This window comes from Prionailurus viverrinus, chromosome B1 (genome assembly GCF_022837055.1).
Source record: "Prionailurus viverrinus isolate Anna chromosome B1, UM_Priviv_1.0, whole genome shotgun sequence".
NCBI lineage: Eukaryota > Metazoa > Chordata > Mammalia > Carnivora > Felidae > Prionailurus > Prionailurus viverrinus.
Genome location: NC_062564.1, coordinates 127,152,305 through 127,175,006, shown reverse-complemented (window position 1 = coordinate 127,175,006; position 22,702 = coordinate 127,152,305). Strand labels below are relative to the sequence as shown.

Genomic DNA, 22,702 nt, shown 5'->3' with positions numbered 1-22,702 from the left:
TAGACCTTCTTAGACCAGGCTTTCTTATACCTAATACTTCTCATTCATCTCAAAAGATGATATTTGAAAGTAGGTGGAATCAAATTCTCATGAAAATAAATGGTGGAATAAACAAGGTATTTCCCACCAGGAGCCAAATTTCCAACTACAGAGTTGAGAGAGAGTGCAACTAGATGAGAGTTTTAAGTAAATAAAAGAATTTCTTCCTAATAAAGGCAGGAGAGCATGTATAGAACTTTATACCTTGAAATAAGTACAATTGGAAATAAGAATTTAATACCTTCCTAATTAAAAAAAAAGTATTTAATGTCTCATTGAAAGCATACACTTAGATAAGTGAAGGATCTGTATTTGAGTATGAGTGTGAGTGTTCAGTCAGGATCACAAAAGACATTCCATTTGACCCCATCAGAGGTTGAATTCCTGTGTTCAGTTAATCTTCTGGGACATCTTATATTCCTAGCTTAAAAGCTAGCCAAATATTGTAAAAGCTCCTTGCAAAAATATTATTGTAAGTCTGGTGACCTAATTTATAGCTTGTTTTTGTTTGTCTCTCTGATACAGAGTTTCTTTATCATAGGCTTGTTTTTAATGTACAATTTGAAAGTTAAGAATTTTCAACGTTTTTACAAGGTTTTACCAGTTACAAGATGGAATGTTACCCACAGAGTGAATATTTTTGTTCCCTTGAAAAATATATTGTTTGTGGAAACGGAAATATACTCATTTTGCACATCATTATGCCCTTTTGGAAGACTGAGATAAAAATATTGTAGAGAGGGGCGCCTGGGTGGCGCAGTCTGTTAAGCGTCCGACTTCAGCCAGGTCACGATCTCGAGGTCCGTGAGTTCGAGCCCCACGTCAGGCTCTGGGCTGATGGCTCGGAGCCTGGAGCCTGTTTCCGATTCTGTGTCTTCCTCTCTCTCTGCCCCTCCCCCATTCATGTTCTGTCTCTCTCTGTCCCAAAAATAAATTAAAAAAAAATATATTGTAGAGAGCTTATTTAATAAAAATTATGATATTAAGATAGAGAGTAGCCATCCCATCTTTTATTCAGATTTATTCAGAAATTTGGGTGAATTGATTTCCCCAAATGAAAAAGTTCATAATTGTCACACTTCCGATGTGTATTTAAAATCATATAAATCACAAATATTCATTTATTGCCTGAGTTATTCTTTCACACAAGTAATTACTGAATACTTAAATGCCAGGCACTGATATGAACTAGGGATTAAATAATGAGTAACAGATAAATATATAAATAAAGTGATCTGAGATCATTGTGTTACTAAGATAAATTCGTATAAAGGAAATTTGGCTTAGGGAGGGATTACTTGGGTTGTGTGGATCTCTGAGGAGATGACGTTAATGCCATCCCCTGAGAGAGGAAAAAGAGTCAGCCATGTGATGACTTGGGGTCACCGTTCAAGGCAGACGAAACGAGTGTGGAAACCCTGAGGCGAGCAGGAGTGTGGCAATTACACAGAACAGAAAGGACAGTGTAGCCAAAATGTGGTATGTGACCGGAAGCATGATATAAAAATGTCATACATATGCGTATAACTTACATTCTCCATACTGTCCACAGCATATGGAATGGGAGGTTGTCTTCTGTCTAACTACTTTCAAGACAGATTTAAAAATAAAGAACCAAGGTGGTATGTCAAAGGTTTGTCAAAGCTAAATAAAGTACATTCACTTATTCGTGCTGCTCTCAGCATAGGTATCAATTTAATGCTTTTCCCATTAGACCCACTGAAGACTTACGAAAAGGAGGCATTATTATAGTATATGTTGGTAACATATTTGTAGGGAACAGCTATAAAAAATACATAAAGGCACTAAAAAACAAAACTTCCAAGATACAGAAATTAGACATTATATCGGGGCACCTGGGTGGCTCAGTCAGTTAAGTGTCCAACTCTTGGTTTCAGCTCAAGTAATGATCTTGGAGTTTGTGAGATTGAGCTCCGCATCAGGCTCTGTGTTGTTAGCACAGATTGGGATTCTCTCTCTGTCTGTCTGTCTGCCCCTCCCCTGCTTGCTTGTGCGCACGCTCTCTCTCAAAAATAACCTTAAAAAAAAAAAAAAAAGAAATTAGACATGCAATACTTTATTCATAGTTTAGTGATGAATTTGACAGTTTACTTCTGTCCATAAAACTTACCAAGAATTGTTTGAACTCATTCCTTTTTGTTTACCCATTCAAGAAAATTACTTAAACCAAATAATTCCTTGCTCATTCTTTCCAAAATAGACGTCAGTACTCCAGGATAGTAGGAAGCAAGGAATGATAAAATCTGAATCTGAGACTTCCGATTTGTAACTCACTAGTTTCTACCCCTGAGTTTCCACTTCAAAATAGGAAGTTCGAGTCAGTGGTGGACTCTATGAAGCCCTTCCAGATACTGCTTCAGTAGAGGACTTGATAACCGCTGCTGCTGCTGCTGCTGCTGCTGCAGGGGTGTGTGTGTGTGTGTGTGTGTGTGTGTGTGTGTGTGTGTCTGTGTGTCTGTGTGTCTGTGTGTCTGTGTGTGTTCGTGTGTGTGTGTGTAGGGGGCAGATAGCCTTCATTCATCAGCCCCTTCACATGTCACCTCAGCTGCAGATGCCCCTTTGTCCAAAGCCACAGCTTCATGAGCTGCATACATGCAGTGAGCTGCCTGGAAGGAATGGGGAGAGTGAAAAGCCTGGTCGTTTCAGCCCAGGTAGGGACAACCTGGAAGGGTCATTCTAGATTGTAAATCCCAATTTGGACCCGATTTGCATGGGTTCTTCTCACTTCTTATTCTCATCTTCCCTTCATTCTTTCTGTCTTTGTTGCTTCTAATCCCTTGAATTTTCAACCCGGATCACAAACAGCATTTAGGGAAATCATTAAAGTGAAAGATCAGGTTAGGGCAGCCTGCAAGGTGTATGGAAATCAAAAAGAGATACATTGGGGCGACTGGGTGGCTCAGTCGGTTAAGCGTCTGACTCGATTTCAGCTCAAGTCATGATCTCAGGGTTCATGGAATCGAGGCCCACATTGGGCTCTCTGCACTGACAACACGGAGCCTACTTGGGACTCTCTCTCTCTCTGCCTCTCCCCCAGCTTGTTCATGCTCTCTCTCAAAATAAATAAACAACAACAAAAAAAACCAGGGTAAAGTTCTTTGCCTTGAGTGAAGGATGTTTATTTGGTGATTACATCAGAAGCATTCTGGAAATAATGAAGAGGTGAGGCTGTTTAGAAGTCAAATATAGTCAAGGCTATATGAATCAATGAAAAGCTTCAAAGTAGAAAGTTAGGATGAACTCTGAGTAAATGTAATAAACTCTTGTAACTGGCAAGCAACACTTAATAAAATAACAATTTTGTATAATGTTCCATGTGTAACATTTTAGAATAAAATATATTAGCCATTTAATAATCAGTTACTTAATACATTTTATTTGAATACCTCTGCTCTTTTCTTCACACCCTTAAAATTTTACCTTCTGTTTTCTCCTGAGGGGGATATTCCTGCTGAGTTGCCTTTGGGAACGTGTAGGGGGATAGTACAGATCTTCCAAGATCAGGAGGATGCTAGTGGGGGGCTGAGGATGCTAAACATTGTGTAATGCTCTGAATAATTTCACAGAATGAAGTGTGGTCCTTCCCCAGATGCCCATGGTGTGCCAGTGAGAATGACCGGGCTGAGGGCAATTCCTCTCTCTCCCAAGATTTTCTTATTCCTTCCTATAATTCCAGCCACACAGACTCACCCATAGTGTACCACCTCCACTCTCCATAGTGGCAGTAATCTTCTTTCTGAAGTAATATACTCTATAATTTCTACCACTCCGTTCCTAATATGTATTACGGGTATTTGTCTGTGTGTCATAAATCTTCAGCTAGACTACCGAGCTCTTTGAAGACAAGAGTCTTAGTATAATAATAAAAATTGGAAGGAAAAGTCATTCTGGTAGGCATGGTATATCTTTCTGGATGTAACTGTGACTGTGTAAGTAAGATCTATACATTCAATATATAAATAGATATTTAACATAAATGTATATATAAATATAAATATATAAGTATACAAATACAGAAAATAATCAAATGCAATTTGAAAGTAGGTGTTAGGATTGTAAGATTCATGTCTGGCAAATTAATTCTTAAGTTAGAAATATACTGGATTAGCTCAGGCTGCCACAACAAGATAGCACAGAGTAGGTAGCTTAAATGACAGAAATTTATTTTCTAACAATTTTAGAAATTAGAAGTCCAAGACGAAGGTGCCACCAGGGTAGATTTCTGGTGAGGCTCTTCTATCTGGCTTGCAGGTGACCACCTTCTCACTGTGTCCTCACATGGCCTTTTTTCTGTGGACACACAGAGAGAGAGCTCTGGTGTCTCCTCTTTCTATAACGATACTAGTCTTCTCGGATTAGGACCCCACTGTTAAGACCTCCTTTAACCTTAAGTACCTTCTTAAAGGCCCTGTATCAAACTACTGTCACAATGGAGGGTTAGGGCTTCAACATACGAATTTGGGAGGGGGGGAACAATTCAGTCCATAATACATACCAGCTGCATTTCTATACTAATACTGATTTGACAGATTAGCATCTTAAAAAAAAGGTTATTCTTAAGTAGGGTCACTGACTTGGATGTGGTTTGAAGGATTGTTGTTATCTCTGTTGTAGTGTCTCTTTTTCTGTTTTGGGTAACAGCTGTTTGTCTCCATGCCCTGTATACCTAACTGGAATATAAGCTCTTTGAACACAAGAGTTATAGTGTCCCCACCATATTTGGCACAAGTTAGTACTAACGAATGGTTCCTAACATAAATGCATATTCTCCAATTTCCTAATTCTTGAATTTTAGGGAAATCGTTAAGAGCGTGGTGTACATAACTTTTAACTGAATATAAATCAGATTTTTATAAAAAATCAAGACATTAATATCTGTATTGTAGGTAAAGTGGAATCAAAACTAAATTGCTTGAAAGAATTCTACCTTGGGCAGTCTGATTGGCAAGAGTTGATGCTTTCCCCCTGGTGTTATCTGTTTGATAAATGTTGTGGAGGGTACTTTTTAAAATTAAATGAACATTTGTTTCTTAATCCCTCTTCCTTTGTGTTTTTGATCTGTTTCAGCATGAACAGTTCCGTGACTCCTGTGATAAGACAATACATGACTCATTTTAGAAATGCATATATGAAATGCTTAGTCATATGACTGGAAAAACCAATAGACAGAATTTTATCATTCCTAAGGAAATGAAGTTTGAAGTTGAGAGTCTAGTCTACAACATCAACTGAAAAGAAGCAGCAGCTCTATTATTAGCAACATATTAATAAATGGAAAACTCTTAATAATATGTGGCTTACCATAGTAGAGAATTATGGGAGGCCATAGAAAATTTCATTGGAAGATAACTTTAAAAAAACATATATACCTAAAATACATCATTGTGTCAGGCACCATACAGTTTATCTTTTTTTTTTTTTAATTTTTTTTTTCAACATTTTTTACTTCTTTTTTGGGACAGAGAGAGACAGAGCATGAACGGGGGAGGGGCAGAGAGAGAGGGAGACACAGAATCGGAAACAGGCTCCAGGCTCCGAGCCATCAGCCCAGAGCCTGACGCGGGGCTCGAACTCACAGACCGCAAGATCGTGACCTGGCTGAAGTTGGACACTTAACCGACTGCGCCACCCATGTGCCCCGTGTTTATCTTAAGTTAAAGGGTGATTTTCTTGATCTCCCCATTTTTTTGGTTTCTACTATATAGTAAAATATTTATCTAATAAGTAGTTTTAAGATGTTCATGCTTATATAGGTCTATAAAAAGAAATAAAAAATAGCATTTTAGTTAGCAGAAAGAAGTATAAAATTATCATGATCAACACATCCTTTTACCATTCTTTTATCTCCCTTGCTTAAGTGATGGTAGGTTCTGATTTTTCATCTATTATGGTTAAGAATAATGTGTGCTATAGATTTCTAATTTTCAAAGACTCAGAAGGAGGGAGGAGTAACTGCCTCTCCCTTTGGAAGGAAAATAGTCTAAACTCCAGTCACTGGTTACATTTCACAAAGCTAAAACAGTACTAGGGGGAGAATCCTGTTATGTATAAGCTGTCCCATAGCACTAAGTCATATCCATATGCTTTCTAGCTAAAGGTCATCAGAACAGGTATGAAGTTACTTCTTGGATAGAAACCTATCTTTGTACATTCATTGAAAATATAGAAAAAAAATTCATAATTATTTCCAAACATACTCTTTTTTACAGCAGGTTTTTAAAAAATTTTAGTTTGTGCACAGATGTTCCTATAACCCACATAAACTAGATTAGTGAAGAAACACAGTTTGCTGACCTGAGCCTTGTCTTCCTTCAGTTGCTCTTTCACAAATATACTGGACTCCTGTAACATATCCTTCCCCCCCCGCCGCCAAGGTTTATTCATTTTTGAGAGAGAGAGAGAGTGCGAGCAGAGGAGGGGCAGAGTGAGAGGGAGAGAGAGAGAATCCCAGGCATGTTCCTCACTGTCATCATAGAGGCCCATGCGGGGCTCCAACCCACAGACCCTGACATCACGACCTGAGCCGAAAGAAACCAAGGGTCAGATGCTTAACTGACTGAACCACCCAGGCACCTCTGTTACATATCCTTTTTAAGACACATGTCATTTCAGTAAATTATCTAATACTATTATTCTTCATAACCTATGCAAAGAAATCAGGAATCATTCCCTAGTTCTCATATTCCCACATATTTTTATGAAGTGTAAGAATTAACAGGTGGATTTGCTCAAAAATACACAACGCAAAGGCTTCCACAACAGAGTCTAATTTTAGAAAATAAAAATAATAACAGCCAGATAAAATCTTTTAGCTGAGACCGTCATATACATTACTGCAAAGTATGTTCATCAACCTAGAAAATAGTCCATAGGTTTAAAAAAATGAGTATATAACCAAACACTAATTTTTGTCTATTGCAAAATATGGAACATTTGTAATTTCTCTCTTCATTTTCTACTGGTGGATTATACTGTCCTATGCAAATGCTGGTTTGGTGACTGCTGTATAATGTAAAGGTCGCCACCTATTGAATATAAGTAATTACTACACTTCAGTTCCTTGTGATACTGGTACTTTAAGATCACTGAAGCAAGAAACAATAGTTTCTGTCTACTCTGTGTATTTTCACACACAAATTGTTCATTTCTCTGTTTAATTATGGAAATAATTGTGTACGTTTTCCAAAAATAATTTGGGAAGACTACCACTTATAAAGTTTTTAAAGAAATAAAAATCAGTATTTGCAATACACAAAAATTCTTTCATAGTCCATATGTTTGTTGTTGAAAGATATAAACGAGCAAACAAAAATCATCCAAATCCAGAGGTAAATACTGAAAAAGTTGTGGTTTATTTACATTCTGGATAGAATTGAATGCATTAAGTTCCTTAGAAGTTTTATCAGCCCACCAGTACTTCTCTAACAATGCTATTTGGATAAATCTTTCTGCTTCACTTTTAGAGAAGGAGATTATACAACAAAATTATTTTATTGAATTAAACTCGAAAGTAAAAGGAACGTAACTTCTCGACTAAAAGTCAGTACTATTGAAGGCTCCTCCTGCAGTTTACTTTTTAATTTCAAAAAATGTCACAACTTAAATTAATTTGATACTTTGATAATAGGCTGTCTTCATCCATGATGGAAGGCTTAATTGTCTATCCTTGGTCGCTATTCAATTTTACATATTTTAGTCATGTTGAAAGATCCAGAAGACCACATTTTTCTATCCTTATGTGAAGTTGTATTTTTTATGATAGTATGATTTTATAAAAGAAAACTGAAATAATGTATAAAATAATGTATAAAACGTAGGTATGGATATTTAGACGTCTTAATTTTCCATTTCTTAGTCAAATTAAAGAACTCTGATTTCAAATTAAATCTTAAAAGAAGTCTTAACTATGTCTCTCCTTTCATTTTTCTCTATGACCACGAACAGGTGTATGTTGAATCCTGCTGCTTGGCCAACTTTGTGATAGGTATTCATCTTCCAGTCACACCTAATTAATTACTCATGAAGAGTCTGCATTTATTTCTTTGAATAGAGTGTGTTAAAACTAGGATGAAATCTGTGCAATTTTTTGAGTTAGAAGTACATATTTATTTTGTCTTTTCATGTACTTTATTCTTTTTTCCCAATATCCTAGTAATTCATAAGAAAAAGCTGTTGACAGGGGTGCTTGGATGGTTCAGTCAGTTAAGCGTCTGACTTCGGCTCAGGTCATGATCTTGTGGTTCACGAGTTCGAGCTCCTCATTGGGCTCTGTGCTGACAGCTCAGAACCTGGAGCCTGCTTCATATTCTGTATCTCCCTCTCTCACTGTCCTTCCCCCACTCACGTTCTGTCTCTCTCAAAAATAAATGAACATTAAAATTTTTTTAAAAAACTATTGAGAATGAGTTTCTGAAATATTAATGAGAAGTAAAGCTTTTATTTTTTTATTAAATGTTTTTATTTATTTACTTTGAGATAGATAGAAAATAAGTGGGGCAGAGGCAGAGAGAGAGAGAGAGAGAGAGAGAGAGGGAATCCCAAGCATGCTCTGTGGTGTCAGCTGGCACAGAACCTGACGAGGGGCTCAATTTCATGAACCATGAAACCAAGACTTGAGCCTCAAGAGCCAGACACTTAACTGACTGAACTACCCAGGTGCCCTGAGAAGTAACGCTTTTAAACAAACTTGCCACGAAGTTATCCTTTGTTTACCGCAATGGAATCTAAGGTTTCTTATGAAAATCGGTAAATCTATTAGCAGAGGTAGTGAAACAGTACCTCATGCATGTTAAGAAAATGTACATTCACACACACAAATACCATTTAAATATAAATACAGTATAAATAGAAGTAGAAATAAATTATTTAAATATAAATTTAAAACAGCCAGACATTAATTCAAGAGATAAAAAAGTGATGTTTTCTGGGGTTTCTGTAAATTAACAAATGCCCATTGTCAAAAGATACAAACAAGCAAACAAAAATCAGAGATAAATACTGAAAAAAAGTTTAGGTTTATTTACATTCCGGAGGGAATTAAAGTTTCAGGTAGTAAGGGATTCTATTTTTTTTTTTTTAATTTTTATTTTCAACGTTTTATTTATTTTTGGGACAGAGAGAGACAGAGCATGAACAGGGGAGGGGCAGAGAGAGAGGGAGACACAGAATCTGAAACGGGCTCCAGGCTCCGAGCCATCAGCCCAGAGCCCGATGCGGGGCTCGAACTCACGGACCGCGAGATCGCGACCTGGCTGAAGTCGGACGCTTAACCGACTGCGCCACCCAGGCGCCCCAAGGGATTCTAGAGGCATATGGGTAATTCAGTTGGTTGAGCATCCAACTCTTGATTTCTGCTCAGGTCATGATCTTACGGTTCGTGAGTTCGAGCCCCATGTTGGGCTCTGCACTGACAGCACGGAGCCTGCTTGGAATTCTCTCTCTCTTCTCTCTGCCCCTCCCCTGCTCCCTCTTTCTGTCTCTCAAAATAAATAACATTAAAAAAAAAGAAAGGGATTCTAGGTGAGCTCTTGGTAGTCTTGTTTTTCTCAATGATTTATCACTCAAGTATTGAGACAACTTACAGATGAGATTTGCTGAGTAATGCTATATGCATAAAAATAAGTCCTGGAGAGTAGGAAAGAAAATAGAAGACTTGAACAGGTAAATTGAACAGGTAGTACTGATTTTCAAAAAGAAAAAAACTTCTGAACTATAAACTAGTTTGAACTTGAGATCATGTGGAAAAAAATCTGGGAGGCTTTTTTTTTTTAGATTCTCAAGATTCCTCACTTGCGTACAATAGCCAGTGCTTATCCCAACAAGTGCCCTTCTTAATGCCCATCATCCCTATTCCCCACCCCCATCAACCTCTGTTCTTGTTTTTAAGAGTCTCTTATGGTTTGTCTCCCTATCTATTTGTACCTTATTTTTCCTTCCCTTCCCGTATGGTCATTTGTTAAATTTCCCAAATCCCACATATGCGTGAAATCATAGGGTATCTGTCTTTCCCTGACTGACTGACTTCATGTAGCATAATACCCCCAGTTCCATCCACGTTGTTGCAAATGGCAAGATTTCATTCTTTTTCATTGCTGAGTAGCTTTCCATTGTGTATATATACCACCTCATCTTTATCCATCCATCAGCGGATAGATATTTGGACCTTTGCATAATTTGGCTATTGTTGATAGCGCTGCTATAAACATTGAGGTGCATGTGCCACTTTGGATCAGTAGAACTCCGGTGTCCTTTGGATAAATTCCTAGTAGTGCAATTGCCTGGTCATAGGGTAAATTCTATTTTTAATTTTTTGAGGAAACTCCATACTGTTTTTCCAGAGTGGCTGCACCAGTTTGCATTTCCACCAACAGTTCAAGAGGGTTCCTCTCTTCACATCCTGACCAACATCTGTTGTTTCCTGAGTTGTTAATTTTAGGCACTATGACCACTGTGAGGTGGTATCTCAATGTGGTTTTGATTTGTATTTCCCTGATGATGAAGATGTTGAGCATCTTTTCATGTGTCTGTCTGGCAGCTGGATGTCTTCTTTGGAAAAGTGTCTATTCATGTCCTCTGCCCATTTCTTCACTGGATTATTTGTTTTTTGTGTGTTGAGTTTGTTCTTTATAGATTTTTAATACTAACCCTTTATCCAATATGTCGTTTGCAAATATCTTCTCCCATTCTGTCAGTTCCCTTTTAGTTTTGTTAATTGTTTCCTCTGCTGTGCAGAAGCTTTTTATTTCAATGAGGTCCCAACAGCTCTTTTTTTTTTAATGTTAATTTATTTTTCAGAGAGACAGAGAGACAGAGTGTGAGTGGGGGAGGGGCAGAGAGAGAGGGAGACACAGAATCTTAAGCAGGCTCCAGGCTCTGAGCTGTCAGCACAGAGCCCAACACAGGGCTTGAACCCATGAACTGTGAGATCATGGCCTGAGCTGAAGTCAGACACTCAACCAACTGAGCCACCCAGATGTTCCCCAGTAGTTCATTTTTGCTTTTGTTTCCCTTGCCTTCAGATTTGTGTTGAGTTACAAGCTGCTGCAGCCGAGGTCAGAGAGGTTGCTGCCTTTTTCTCCGGTAGGATTTTGATGGTTTCCTGTCTCACAGTTAGTCTTTCATCCATTTTGAATTTATTTTTGTGTATGCTGTAAGAAAAGTGGTCCAGTTTCATTCTTCTGCATGTTGCTGTCCAGTTCTCCCAGGACCATTTGCAAAAGAGACTTTTTTCCCATCGGATGTTCTTTTCTGCTTTGTCAGAGATTAGTTCGCCATATATTTTTGGGTCCATTTCTGGGTTCTCTGTTCTATTCCATTGGTCTATGTGTCTGGTTTTGTGCCAGTACCATACTGCCTTGATGATTGTAGCTTTGTGATATAGGCTAAAGTCTGGGATTGTGATGCCTCCAGCTTTGATTTTCTTTTTCAACATACTTTGGCCATTCAGGGTCTTTTCTTCTAGCTCTGGGAAGAATGCTGGTGCTATTTTGATTAGGATTGCATTGAATGTGTAGATTGCTTTGGGTAGTATCAACATTTTAACATTATTTGTTCCTCTGATCCGTGAGCATGGAATGTTTTTCCATTTCTTTGTGTCTTCTTCAATTTCTTTCATAAGCTTTCTATAGTTTTCAGCATTCAGATCTTTTACCTCTTTGGTGAGGTTTATTCCTAGGTATTTTATGGTTCTTGATGCAATTGTAAATGGGATTGATTCCTTGATACCTCTTTCTGCTGCTTCATTATTTGGTGTATAGAAATGCAACCAATTTCTGTGCATTGATTTTTTTATCCTGCGGCTTTGCTAAATTCATGTATCCACTTGGGCAGTTTTTTGGTGGAGTCTTTCAGGTTTTCCATGTACAGTATCATGTCCTCTGTGAAGAGTGAAAGTTTGACTTCTTCTTTGCTAATTTAGATGCCTTTTATTTTGTTTTGTTGTCTAATTGCTGAGGCTAGGACTTCCAATGCTATGTTAAACAGCAGTGGTGAGAGTGGAGATCCCTGTAGTGTTCCTGATCTGAGGGAGAAAGCTCTCAGTTTTTCCCCATCGAGGGTGATTATTAGTTGTGTTCTTTCATATATGGCTTTTATGACGTTAACATATGTTTCTTCTATCCCGACTTTCTTTAGAGTTTTTATTAAGAAAGGATGCTGTATTTTGTCAAATGCTTTTTCTGCATCTATTGACAGGATCATATGGTTCTTATCCTTTCTTCTATTAGTGTGATGTATCACCTTGATTGATTTGCAAATAATGAGCCAGCCCTATAGCTCAGCAATGAATTCTACTTGATCATGGCGAATAATTCTTTTAATATACTGTTGAATTCAATTTGCTAGTATCTTCTTGAGAATTTTACATCCATGTTCACCAGGAATAATGGCCTGTAATTCTCCTTTTTAGTGGGGTCTTTGTCTGGTTTGGGAATCAAGGTAATGCTGGCTTTATAGAATGAGTCTGGAACCTTTCCTTCTGTTTCTGTTTTTGGAACAGGAGAAGAATAGGTATTAACTTTTAAATGTCTGGTAGAATTCCCCTACCAGGCATCTGGCCCAGGACTCTTATTTGCCAGGAGATATTTGATAACCAATTCAATTTCTTCACTGGTTATATGTCTGTTCAAATTTTCTATTTCTTCCTGTTAGAGTTTTGGTAGTGTATCTAGGAATTTGTCCATTTCTTCCAGATTGTCCAGTTTGTTGACATATAATTTTTCAAAGTATTCTCAAATAATTGTATTTCTGTAGTGTTTGTTGTGATCTCTCCTCTTTCATTCTTGATACCTATTTGGGTTCTCTCTTCTTTTTGGGCAGTCTGGCTAGGGGGTTATGAATTTTGTTTATTCTTTAAAAAAACCAGCTCTTAGATTCATTAATGTGTTCTTTTTTTTTTTTTTTATTCTATATTATTTATTTCTGCTCTAGTCTGTATTATTTCTCTTTTTCTGCTGGATTTGGGCTTTCTTTGCTGCTGCCTTTATAGCTCCTTTAGGTGCAAGATTAGGATGTGTATTTGGGACCTTTCTTGCTTCTTGAGATAGACCTGAATTGCAATGTGTTTTCCTCTTAGGACTTCCTTTGCTGCATCCCAAACGGTTTGGACTGTCGTGTATTCATTTTCATTTGCTTCTATATATTTTTTAATTTCTTCTTTAATTTTCTCATTGACCCGTTCATTCTTTAGTAGGATGTTCTTTTACCTCCATGTATTTGGGGGCTTTCCAAATTTTTTCTTGTGGTTGATTTCAAGTTCCGTAGCATTGTGATCTGAAAATATGCATGGTATGATCTCGATCTCTTGTACTTGTTGAAGGCTGATTTGTGACCCAGTATGTGATCTATTTTGGAGAATGTTCCATGTGTATTCGAGAAGAATGTGTATTCTGCTGCTTTTGGATGAAAAGTTCTGAATATATCTGTTAAGTCCATCTGGTCCAATAGGTCTTTCAGAGCCATTGTTTCCTTACTGATTTTCTACCTAGAGGATCTGTCCATTGCTATAAGTAGAATATTAAAGTCCCCTACAATCATGGTACAATTATCTGTACATTCGTTTATGTTTGTTATTAATGATTTATATATTTGGGTGTTACATGTTGTGGGTGTAAACATTTACAGTTGTTAGCTCTTCCTTTTTTTTAATGTTTTATTTATTTCTGAGAGCAAGGGTGACAGAGAATGAGTGGGGGAGGGGCAGAGAGAGAGGGAGACATAGAATCCAAAACAGGCTCCAGGCTCTGAGCTGTCAGTGCAGAGCCTGACATGGGGCTCGAACTCACAGACTGTGGGATCATGACCTGAGCCGAAGTCAGATGCTTAACCAAATGAGCTAGCCAGGTGCCCCAATTGTTAGCTCTTCTTGATGCATAGATCTCTCAATCATGATATAATGCCTTTCTTCATCTTTTGTTACAGTCTTTGTTTTAAAATCTAATTTGTCTGATACAAGTATGGCTACTCTGGCTTTCTTTTGCCATCCGGTAGCATGATAGATGGTTCCCCATCCCCTCACTTTCAATCTGCAGGTGTCCTCAGGTATAAAATGAGTCTCTTGTAGGCAGCATATAGATGGATCTTGTTTTTTTATCCATTCTGATACCCTGTGTCTGTTGAGTGGAGCATTTAGTCCATTTACATTCAGAGTGATTATTCGAAGATACGGACTTAGTGTCATTGTGTTGTCTGTAGGTTTTGTTCTTGTGTTAGTCTCTGGTCCTTTGTAGTCTTTGCAGCATTCCACACACAGAGACCCCCTTAGGATATCTTGCAGGGCTGCTTTAGTGGTCATGAACTGTGTTAGTTTTTGTTGGCCTGAGAAAGTTTTTATCTCTCCTTATATTCTGAACGACAGCCTTGCTGCATATTTTTCCTGTTCAGCACATTGAATATTTCCTGCCATTCCCTTCTGGCCTGCCAAGTTTCAGTGGAAGGGTCTGCTACTACCTTTATATGTCTACCCTTGTAGGTTAAGGGCTGTTTGTCCCAACTGCTTTCAGAATTCTCTGTCTATCTTTGTAGTGTGCCAGTTTCACTATGATATGTTGTGGTGTTGACCTGTTTTTGTTGATTTTGAAGGGAATTCTCTGTGCCTCTTGGACTTGGATACCTGGTTCCTTCCCCAGATTAGGGAAGTTCTCAGCTATAATTTTTTTTCAAATAAACCTTCTGCCCCTTTCTCTCTCTTCTTCTCCTAGAACTCCTGTGATATGGATATTGTTTTGTTTTATTGTATCACTTAGGTCCGTAATGCTCCCCTTGTGATCTAGTAATTTCCTTTCGCTCTTTTTTTCAGCTTCATCATTTCCCATAATCTTATCTTCTGTTTCACCTATTTCGCTTCTCTGGTTCTTTCATCCTTGCTGTCACTGCATCTAGTTTATTTTGCATCTCATTTATAGCATTTCTTAATTCGTTGTGACTATTTCTTAGGTCTTTGATCTCTGCAGCAACAGATCCTCTGTTGTCTTCTGTGCTTTTTTCAAGCCCAGCTATTAGTTTTATGACTATTATTCCGAAGTCTTGTTCAGATATATTGTTTGTGTCTCTTTTGAGCAATTCTCTGGCTGTCATTTTTTTCCTGGAATTTCTTTTGAGGAGAATTCTTCCATTTCATCATTTTGGCTGGGTTTCTGTCTTTTACATGTTTTAATAGCTTGTTATGTGTCCTGCACCTAAGAACACTCCTATGTTAAAGAGGGCCTGGCTCTTCAGGAAGCGTTTTTGGAGTGTGTTGTGTGCACTCTGTTGTTGTGTATATGACTGCTCTATCCCACTGGTCATTCTTGTACAGAGCTTCTCCTTACTCGTAGTGGTGGATTGTTTATGCCTTCCACACCAGGTGTGCTTTGATTTGTTTGTTGAAGTAACCCAGGAAAAAAGGAAAAGGCAGGGGACCTGATCCCCTACAAAGAGAGAAATGAAAGGGACAAAAACAAAAACAAAAAGACGAAGCAGAGGATCAAAGGAACTATGTGTCTTAATCCACAGAGAGAGAAAGGAAAATAAAGAAGAAAGAGATATAGAAAAGGTGTAAAAATAATAGAGTGAAAACGCCTGATTAAACAAAGAAACAAAGCAGAGATAGAAAGAACATAAATACGCACATAGAATTGACCAAAACTCAAATCAGAAACTATGAGCCTGATTCCAAAGGAAAAAATGAAGAGGGTAGAAAGAAAAAGAGGAGAAAAGAGAAGGAAAGAAAGGAAAACAAAAGAACAGCAGACTAACATACAAAACTGCAGGACAGCTGTCTGTTGGTGCCTGGGACTGTGCTGGTCTGGAGGAGAGGCCTTTGGGTCACTCAGTGTCAATCCCACTCCCATAGATAAGCAGTTACCAGGCACGGAGGGGTGGGGTTTGGTGTAATCAGGTCCCGCCTCCACTGGGGGCTGCTGTCCTGTTCCCTGAAGTGCCACCATGTTGGTGATGGGGGGAAAAATGGCAACACCCCCTTCTCTCCTCCCCAGACCAGGTGTCTCAAACCACACTCTTCCGGCAGCCCTCACAGAGCAGCACAGGAGGCTGGCTTGCCCTGCTTCACAGTCTCCCCTGCATCTTCTAGGCACTCGGCTGGGAATCAAACAACAATGTCTTAAAGAATCGCACACCACCGGGACCCCTTCCGCCCTGCTGATATCGCTGGTGCCTGCAGGGTCTTCTGCCCTTGGTGTGGGCAATAAACCCTCTTCCCACAGTACTTGAGGGAGGGGACTGTTCTGTCCCAGTGCTCCCCTGAGATCACTACAGCACCCCAGGGGCTGGCTTCCAGGTGCTGGCTCCCCTCCCCCACAGGCACATGCACATGGCAGTCAGGCGCTTTTGAAAACTCCTCATCTTTGGCTCCTAAGGCTGTTTGCAAAGTAGAGACTGCAACTCTCTGTATTTCTCATTCCCCATTCCATGGTCTGGAGAAGTTCTTCTCTTGGCCTAACTCAATACCATGACCCACAGCTTCTCTTTCTCTCCCTTTTGTCTCTCCACAGAACAGGATCCCTCCCTTCTGTGCCTGTGCCGTTTTATCTCCCCAATTCGCATACATGCACCTCTGTGCCACCAAGCCATCTCCCTCCACAGATAGATTTCCTGGGGTTCCAAGCTGACGTCAATACAGCCAGGTTTGAGGGACTAGGGAAATCCCATTCCCCATACCTCTTCAACATCTTAACTCCTCCTGTCCTAGGAGACATTTGTAAAGCCTTGCTAGTGAGCACTCAGAAAAGGACAGAATTGCCAACACCCAGAATTAAGTCCTCAAGAAACAAATCACAGCCAACTTAACACATTTTCAATAAATTGCGGGAAATGTTAATTTTAACAAGTCATGAAAGCAAGGCTTTTAAGGTACCACTGAATTTAATGAGGTTAATGATTATCAAATTTTTAGATTCATAATAGTTGAATTGAATCAAAGGATATTGTTTTAAAGCACGAGGACTTGAATGAGGACTTCTATAGCTTGCTACCTAAATTTGTGGGTATCATGAGGTCAAGAGGTATGGCTCACTTATACCTTAACCAGAAAATGGACCAAATGTAGTAGAAAAAAGAACAAGAAACTTAATATGGTTATGTGCAGTTTAGACGAAATAATTTTGCTCTTCTGGTAGAGAATTTGTGATAGGGGGTGGATAAGGTTAGCAAAAACAAATATAAAAATATTAGGGATTTTAGAAGAAAATAAACCCTATAAAAGTTAGTCATGTCATATGGTTCTTAAATTATAAAGCAAGCAGTAGTTTGATTCTACACTTGTAAAATCTCACCATCTCACCTGTCGTATCATATTTAATCCTTGGGATTAATGTCTGACAATTATGTAGGTAATCCCAAGAAAGTCAATTGAAAAATCCTGGGACAATTAAGCTGTCCAGATATGAGGCAGATATGAGTGATTGATTTCACCTGATAATATGGACTTTTCCTTAACTTAAATCTACAGCTGTGTCTTCTTCTTTCCCAAACATTCTCACTTAGTCTCAGGCTTTAGTGATCCCAGCTAATTGTTTATTACATACACATATAATAAATAAATCCAGCAAGTGTTTGTGAAGTACTTATTGTGTGCCACTCCCTATTATAGATGCTTGGTTTATAACAGAGGCAAGGTTCTGTCATGGACTTACAGTCTAATGGAGCAGACATGCAATAAAAAAGCAAATAAACAATAAAGTTTTATGTTATGATGTTATTCTATAAAGAAATAATATAGGACAATATGACGAGTATAATGAGGGAAAGAGAGGAGTGAAGTCATTACACACTAGTTAGGGAAAAAGAAGGCGTTTGAGTTGAAACATGAATGACCTGAAGGCGTTAGCCATAAAAATATGGAGAAGATAGGCTCTGTAGGCAGAGGGAATAGCAAGTGCAAAGGCCCTGAGACAGGATTCAGCATGGTGTGTTTAAGGAACTGAAAGAGACCCACTGTGACTAGGGCATTTTGTTTGTTTGTTTTGTTTTGTTTTAATGTTAATTTTGAGAGACACACACACACACACAGAGCACAAGCAGGGAAGGGACAGAGAGAGACACAGAATCTGAAGCAGGCTCCAGTCTCTGAGTTGTCAGCACAGAGCCCAGCACGGGCTCAAACTCACAAACAGTGAGATCGTGACCTGAGCCAAAGTCAGAAGCCCAACCAACTGAGCCACCCAGGCGCCCCGGGGCATTGTTAATAAAGGAGAGAGAGATGAAAGATTGAGTGAAGTAGTCAGAAACCAGATCATTTTTTGCCTTGTAACTTGTGTTAAGGGATTTAGATTCTTATCCCAGTTAATCAGAAAGCCCAATATAGGATTTTAATCATAAAGAGATCACTCTGAATACTATGTAAAATTGATTGTGAGGGAGAAATAATGAACATAGCAGACTAGTTATGTGAATTCCCTTAGTTCAGGCAAGAGATGATAGGAGCTTAGGCCAAGGAGGTATTAATGGAGAGTGAGAGAGTTGGATGGGTGTATATTTTAGAGGAAGTGCTGACAAGAGTGTAGAAATACTGAGGGGCAGGGGTTGATGGATAGGGAAATGCTGCTAAGATTGTGTGAATTTGGTAAAGATTAATTTAGTTGGTAAGAGTCCGTGGTAAATGTCAGTTCAGTATAGTAAAGAAACTAATAGACTCAAGATGTAGAGGAGTTAAGTTACAAAACAAAGAGGTGCTTAAAATCCAGATTTTAGGTGTATTATTCTTTTTGATGAAAAATAGAGGCTATGAATTCTGGAGTGCATGGCTGAGATATTCCAGGCCTAAGATTTAGCCTTAGAAGAATTATCAATGAAGTGAAGAAGCCAAAGAATTTAGCCGTCAGGTTCTTCAGTGATTCAACGTGACAGCACTAAAGTCAAGAAAGATTGTTGGGATGAGGTAAAGAGGAAGACTGAGTCGGGCTTCTAGGAATAGCCAGTAAAATAGTACTAAAGACAGGCAAGTGTGTACGATTGAGGTACAGAAGACAGGAGAAGAGAAGGAGTGGTCAGCTGGGTTTCATACCAAGACTAATTAAAATGAGGAATGTACTCAAAAAGACAAAACTGTACGATTCTACCTATGTGAGGTATTAAAGACGATTCACAGGACAGAAAGTAGAGTGGTGGTCGCCAGGGGGTTGGGGGGGGGGGGGGAGAGGAGTTGTTCAATGGCTATAGTTTAAGATTTGCAAGATAAAAATGTTCTAAAGGTCTATTTCACAATGAATATACTTACGACTAATGAACTGCATGTACGCTTAAAAATGGTTAAGAAGGTAGTTTTATGTTGTGTTTTTTACCACAATAAAAAGAAAACGAGGAACACAAACTGTCAACTGAATTTAGCCACAGAGAGATCATTAGTTACCTTGACAAAAATACGGTTTTATAAAGCTTGGAGGATGAGGCCCACTTGAGGTGGTTAAAGAGTGACAGGCAGGTGAGGAAATGGAGACAGAGTTGCTGGAGTGAAACTATCATTCAGCTTGACTTTTAATAGGAATAGGAAAATGGAAGGGAAAGGTAGTTTTGTTGTTCATGTGTTTTTTTATTATTTTTTTAGGAGAAATTATTCTATAATTGGGCTTTTGGTGTTTTGTTTCCTTTGCAAAAAGGCGATTTTATTAAAGTACAGGGACAGGATCCGTGGGCAGAAAGAGTTGCACTGGGATTGATACTACAGTGTTTTGTTTTTGTTATTGTGTTTAATTAATGTTTATTTATTTTTGAGACACACACACACACACACACACACACACACACACACAGAGCACAAGCAGGTAAGGGGCAGAGAGAGAGGGAGACACAGAATCTGAAACAGGCTCCAGCACAGAGCCTGATACGGGGCTCAAACTCACAAACCACGAGATCATGACCTAAGCTGAAGTCGGACTCCTCCTGAGCCCCCCAGGTGCCCCTGTACTATAGTGGTTTTGAATGGGGACTCAAAGCATACAGTGGAGAGGGAGATGGAAAATGCAAAGGAAATAGATCAGTGAAGCCCCTGAGAAAAAGGGAGGAGGTGGAATAGACAGCATAAGGATCTTGCTTTTGGGTAGTTGTCAGGACTGGGGCAAAGAAAGAGAGGTCCATTCCCTGGTCCTGCAGAATGGTAAATTAGTAAGATGAGCAGCCTCACACCTGGACAAATTGTTAGCATGGGTCCCCATTAGAAAGCATGGAAAGAGACAATGTCGAAACTATGCAAAGAAAGACACAATTGATGAGAAAGATAATGCACAAATGGCTCTTTGTTCAGTTTGCCTAAGAAAAGCAGACTAAAAGGCGGCAAGCCCAACTCTTCAGACATACCTGGGAAGGATTTAAGTCTTCATACCTCTCTCTGGTAAGAAATGAAAACTCAAGTAACAGACAAAGCAGGAAGTTTGGCTGCTGAAGAGGTGACATGAATTAGAGCTTCCTCCCAATCCTAAAAGCAATAAATATTAGGGGATGGCAGAATTAGAGTAGATACTGATGTCTGTTCCATATTAAATGAGGTAGTTCAAGATTTTCTTAAGTCTAGTAGTTTTAGAGGTTGGCTAAGCAAAGAAATAGGTGTGCGTAACTCATGGGAAACCTGCCAAGTGCATTTGTTTGGCAACTTGGAAATCTGGCTTTAGAAGATATTTCATGAATTATGTGAAGTTTATTCTCAATTGGCACTCATTTTTCCGATCAGCACATTTCATGGAGGTATTGGAAGACCGAACTCCACCTTATCCCTTTTCTTACCTGTCCTCATTAATATAGTCATATGTAGACATTGATAATTCTTTATGTTTTCTCTTTTTCTTCTAGACTACTGATAGTTGTTTATGTTGTAAAGGGCATTTTTAAAGATACTTTTAGAGGTCTAGTAATTTCTTGTAAAGGGCATTTTTAAAGATACTTTTAGAGGTCTAGTAATTTCTTAGATGATGTGACCCTTCTTCCTTAGGTAGTATTATAGTACCTGTTTAACCTGATTGCTGTATAGTCTTTAGAAGGTACAAGTATTTTCTAAGAAATATATGTATATTGTAAGTGACTTCTGTTTTTGAAAACAGTAAGTTTCATTCATGCATTTATTCAACAAATATTTATTGTTTACATTGTGGTAAGCACTTCACTTATACCAGTAAACATAATGGTCCCTAACCTCAGGGAGCTTCTAATTTAATGAGGGAATCCAGATTTAAACAAATAACCCCACAGACTATATGATTTCATTAGTAACAAGTTCTGTGAAGAAAAAGTACAGGGTATTTTGAAAGCATAGGACCTGGGCAACCTAAGGTGATTTGGGGAATTACTGAGACCTCCCTGAGAAGGTGACATTTAAACTGAGGCCAGAAGCACGCTTAGGAATTAGCTCAGTGAAGGTATGGTAGAGAGGTAGGTATACAAAGTGAGTGGTAGCAGACTGTGCAGAGGCCTAGAGGTGGGGAGAAACTTGGCCTTTCTCAGGAAGAGAGGAAAAAGCAGTTGGATTGGAGCAGGGCAGAAAGGAAGAGCTCTTACTGGAGAATAGGGAACCCAAAACCACAGGTGTCTTTGGAGCAGTGCTGCTCAGCGACAGACAGGGTCAGATTTGTGTTGTTAAAAGTTTACTCTGGTAGCTGTGTAGAGATGTTATCTCTAGGACAGGGGTCAGCAAACTGTTTTTGTAAAGATCCAGACAGATAGTAAATATGTTAGGTTTTGTGAGCCACCTGGCCTGTCACAGCTGCTAACCTGTGTGTGTAGTGTAAAAGCATCCCTAGACATATGTAAATGAGAGAACCTGGCTGCTTTCCATAAAGCTTTATTTAAAGCTCATTAAAACTATCTGAGAGCTGAAGTTTGAATTTCATGTAATTTTCATGTATCATGGAATGTTATTATTCTTTCCAGTTTTTTGAAATGTTCTTAATGTTCATGATTTTGAGAGAGACAGAGTGCTAGTGGGGAGGGGCAGAGAGAGAGGGAGACACAGAATCTGAAGCAGGCTCCAGGCTCTGAGCTGTCAGCACAGAGACCCACGTGGGTCTCAAACACGTGAACTGTGAGATCATGCATGACCTGAGCCGAAGTTGGATGCTTAACTGACTGAGCCACCCAGGCGCTCCTTCTTTTTATTAAAATAAGAAAAACCACTTAGGGGCTCCTGGGTGGCTCAGGTAGTTGAGCATGTTGATTTTGGCTCAGGTCATGATCTCACAGTTCAGGAGTTTAGCCCCACATCGGGCTCTGTGCTGACAGTGAGGAGCCTGCTTGGGATTTTTTTCTCTCTGCCTCTCCCCGACTCGTGCGCTCTCTCTCTCAAAATAAATAATAAATTTTAAAAAAATTATAAGAAGCATTTTAAAATATGAAAACCACTCTTAATTCATTTGGTCCGATAGTCATGGTTTGCTGACCCCTGGTATAGGATTTATAGTTCTTATTGTTTAACATTTCTACTCTGTCTCATAAATGATACTTAAATTCTACTATGACATTTTTCTTCAGTTGTCTACCTTGTTTTTCAACACTCTGGTAAAGGTATGACCAATGCTAAATAAAAAGTGGGAATATAACCTCTCTCCCTTTCTATTTCTATCTTAGTGTTCCATTTTCTATTCTGAAAATCCATTTAACACGACTGACCTATTTTTTTATTCACAGGCTCTTTTTTTTTTTTTAAACAATGGGAAATTTTGTATTT

The 22,702-nt window shown here is 38.8% G+C and overlaps 1 protein-coding gene across 6 annotated transcripts in view; it reads left to right on the top strand.

The window, feature by feature from the left end:
- The window catches only part of PDLIM5 (PDZ and LIM domain 5), a 228,994-nt gene that overhangs the window by 141,821 nt on the left and 64,471 nt on the right, over positions 1 to 22,702 (top strand). The gene's annotated exons all lie outside the window — the stretch shown is intronic.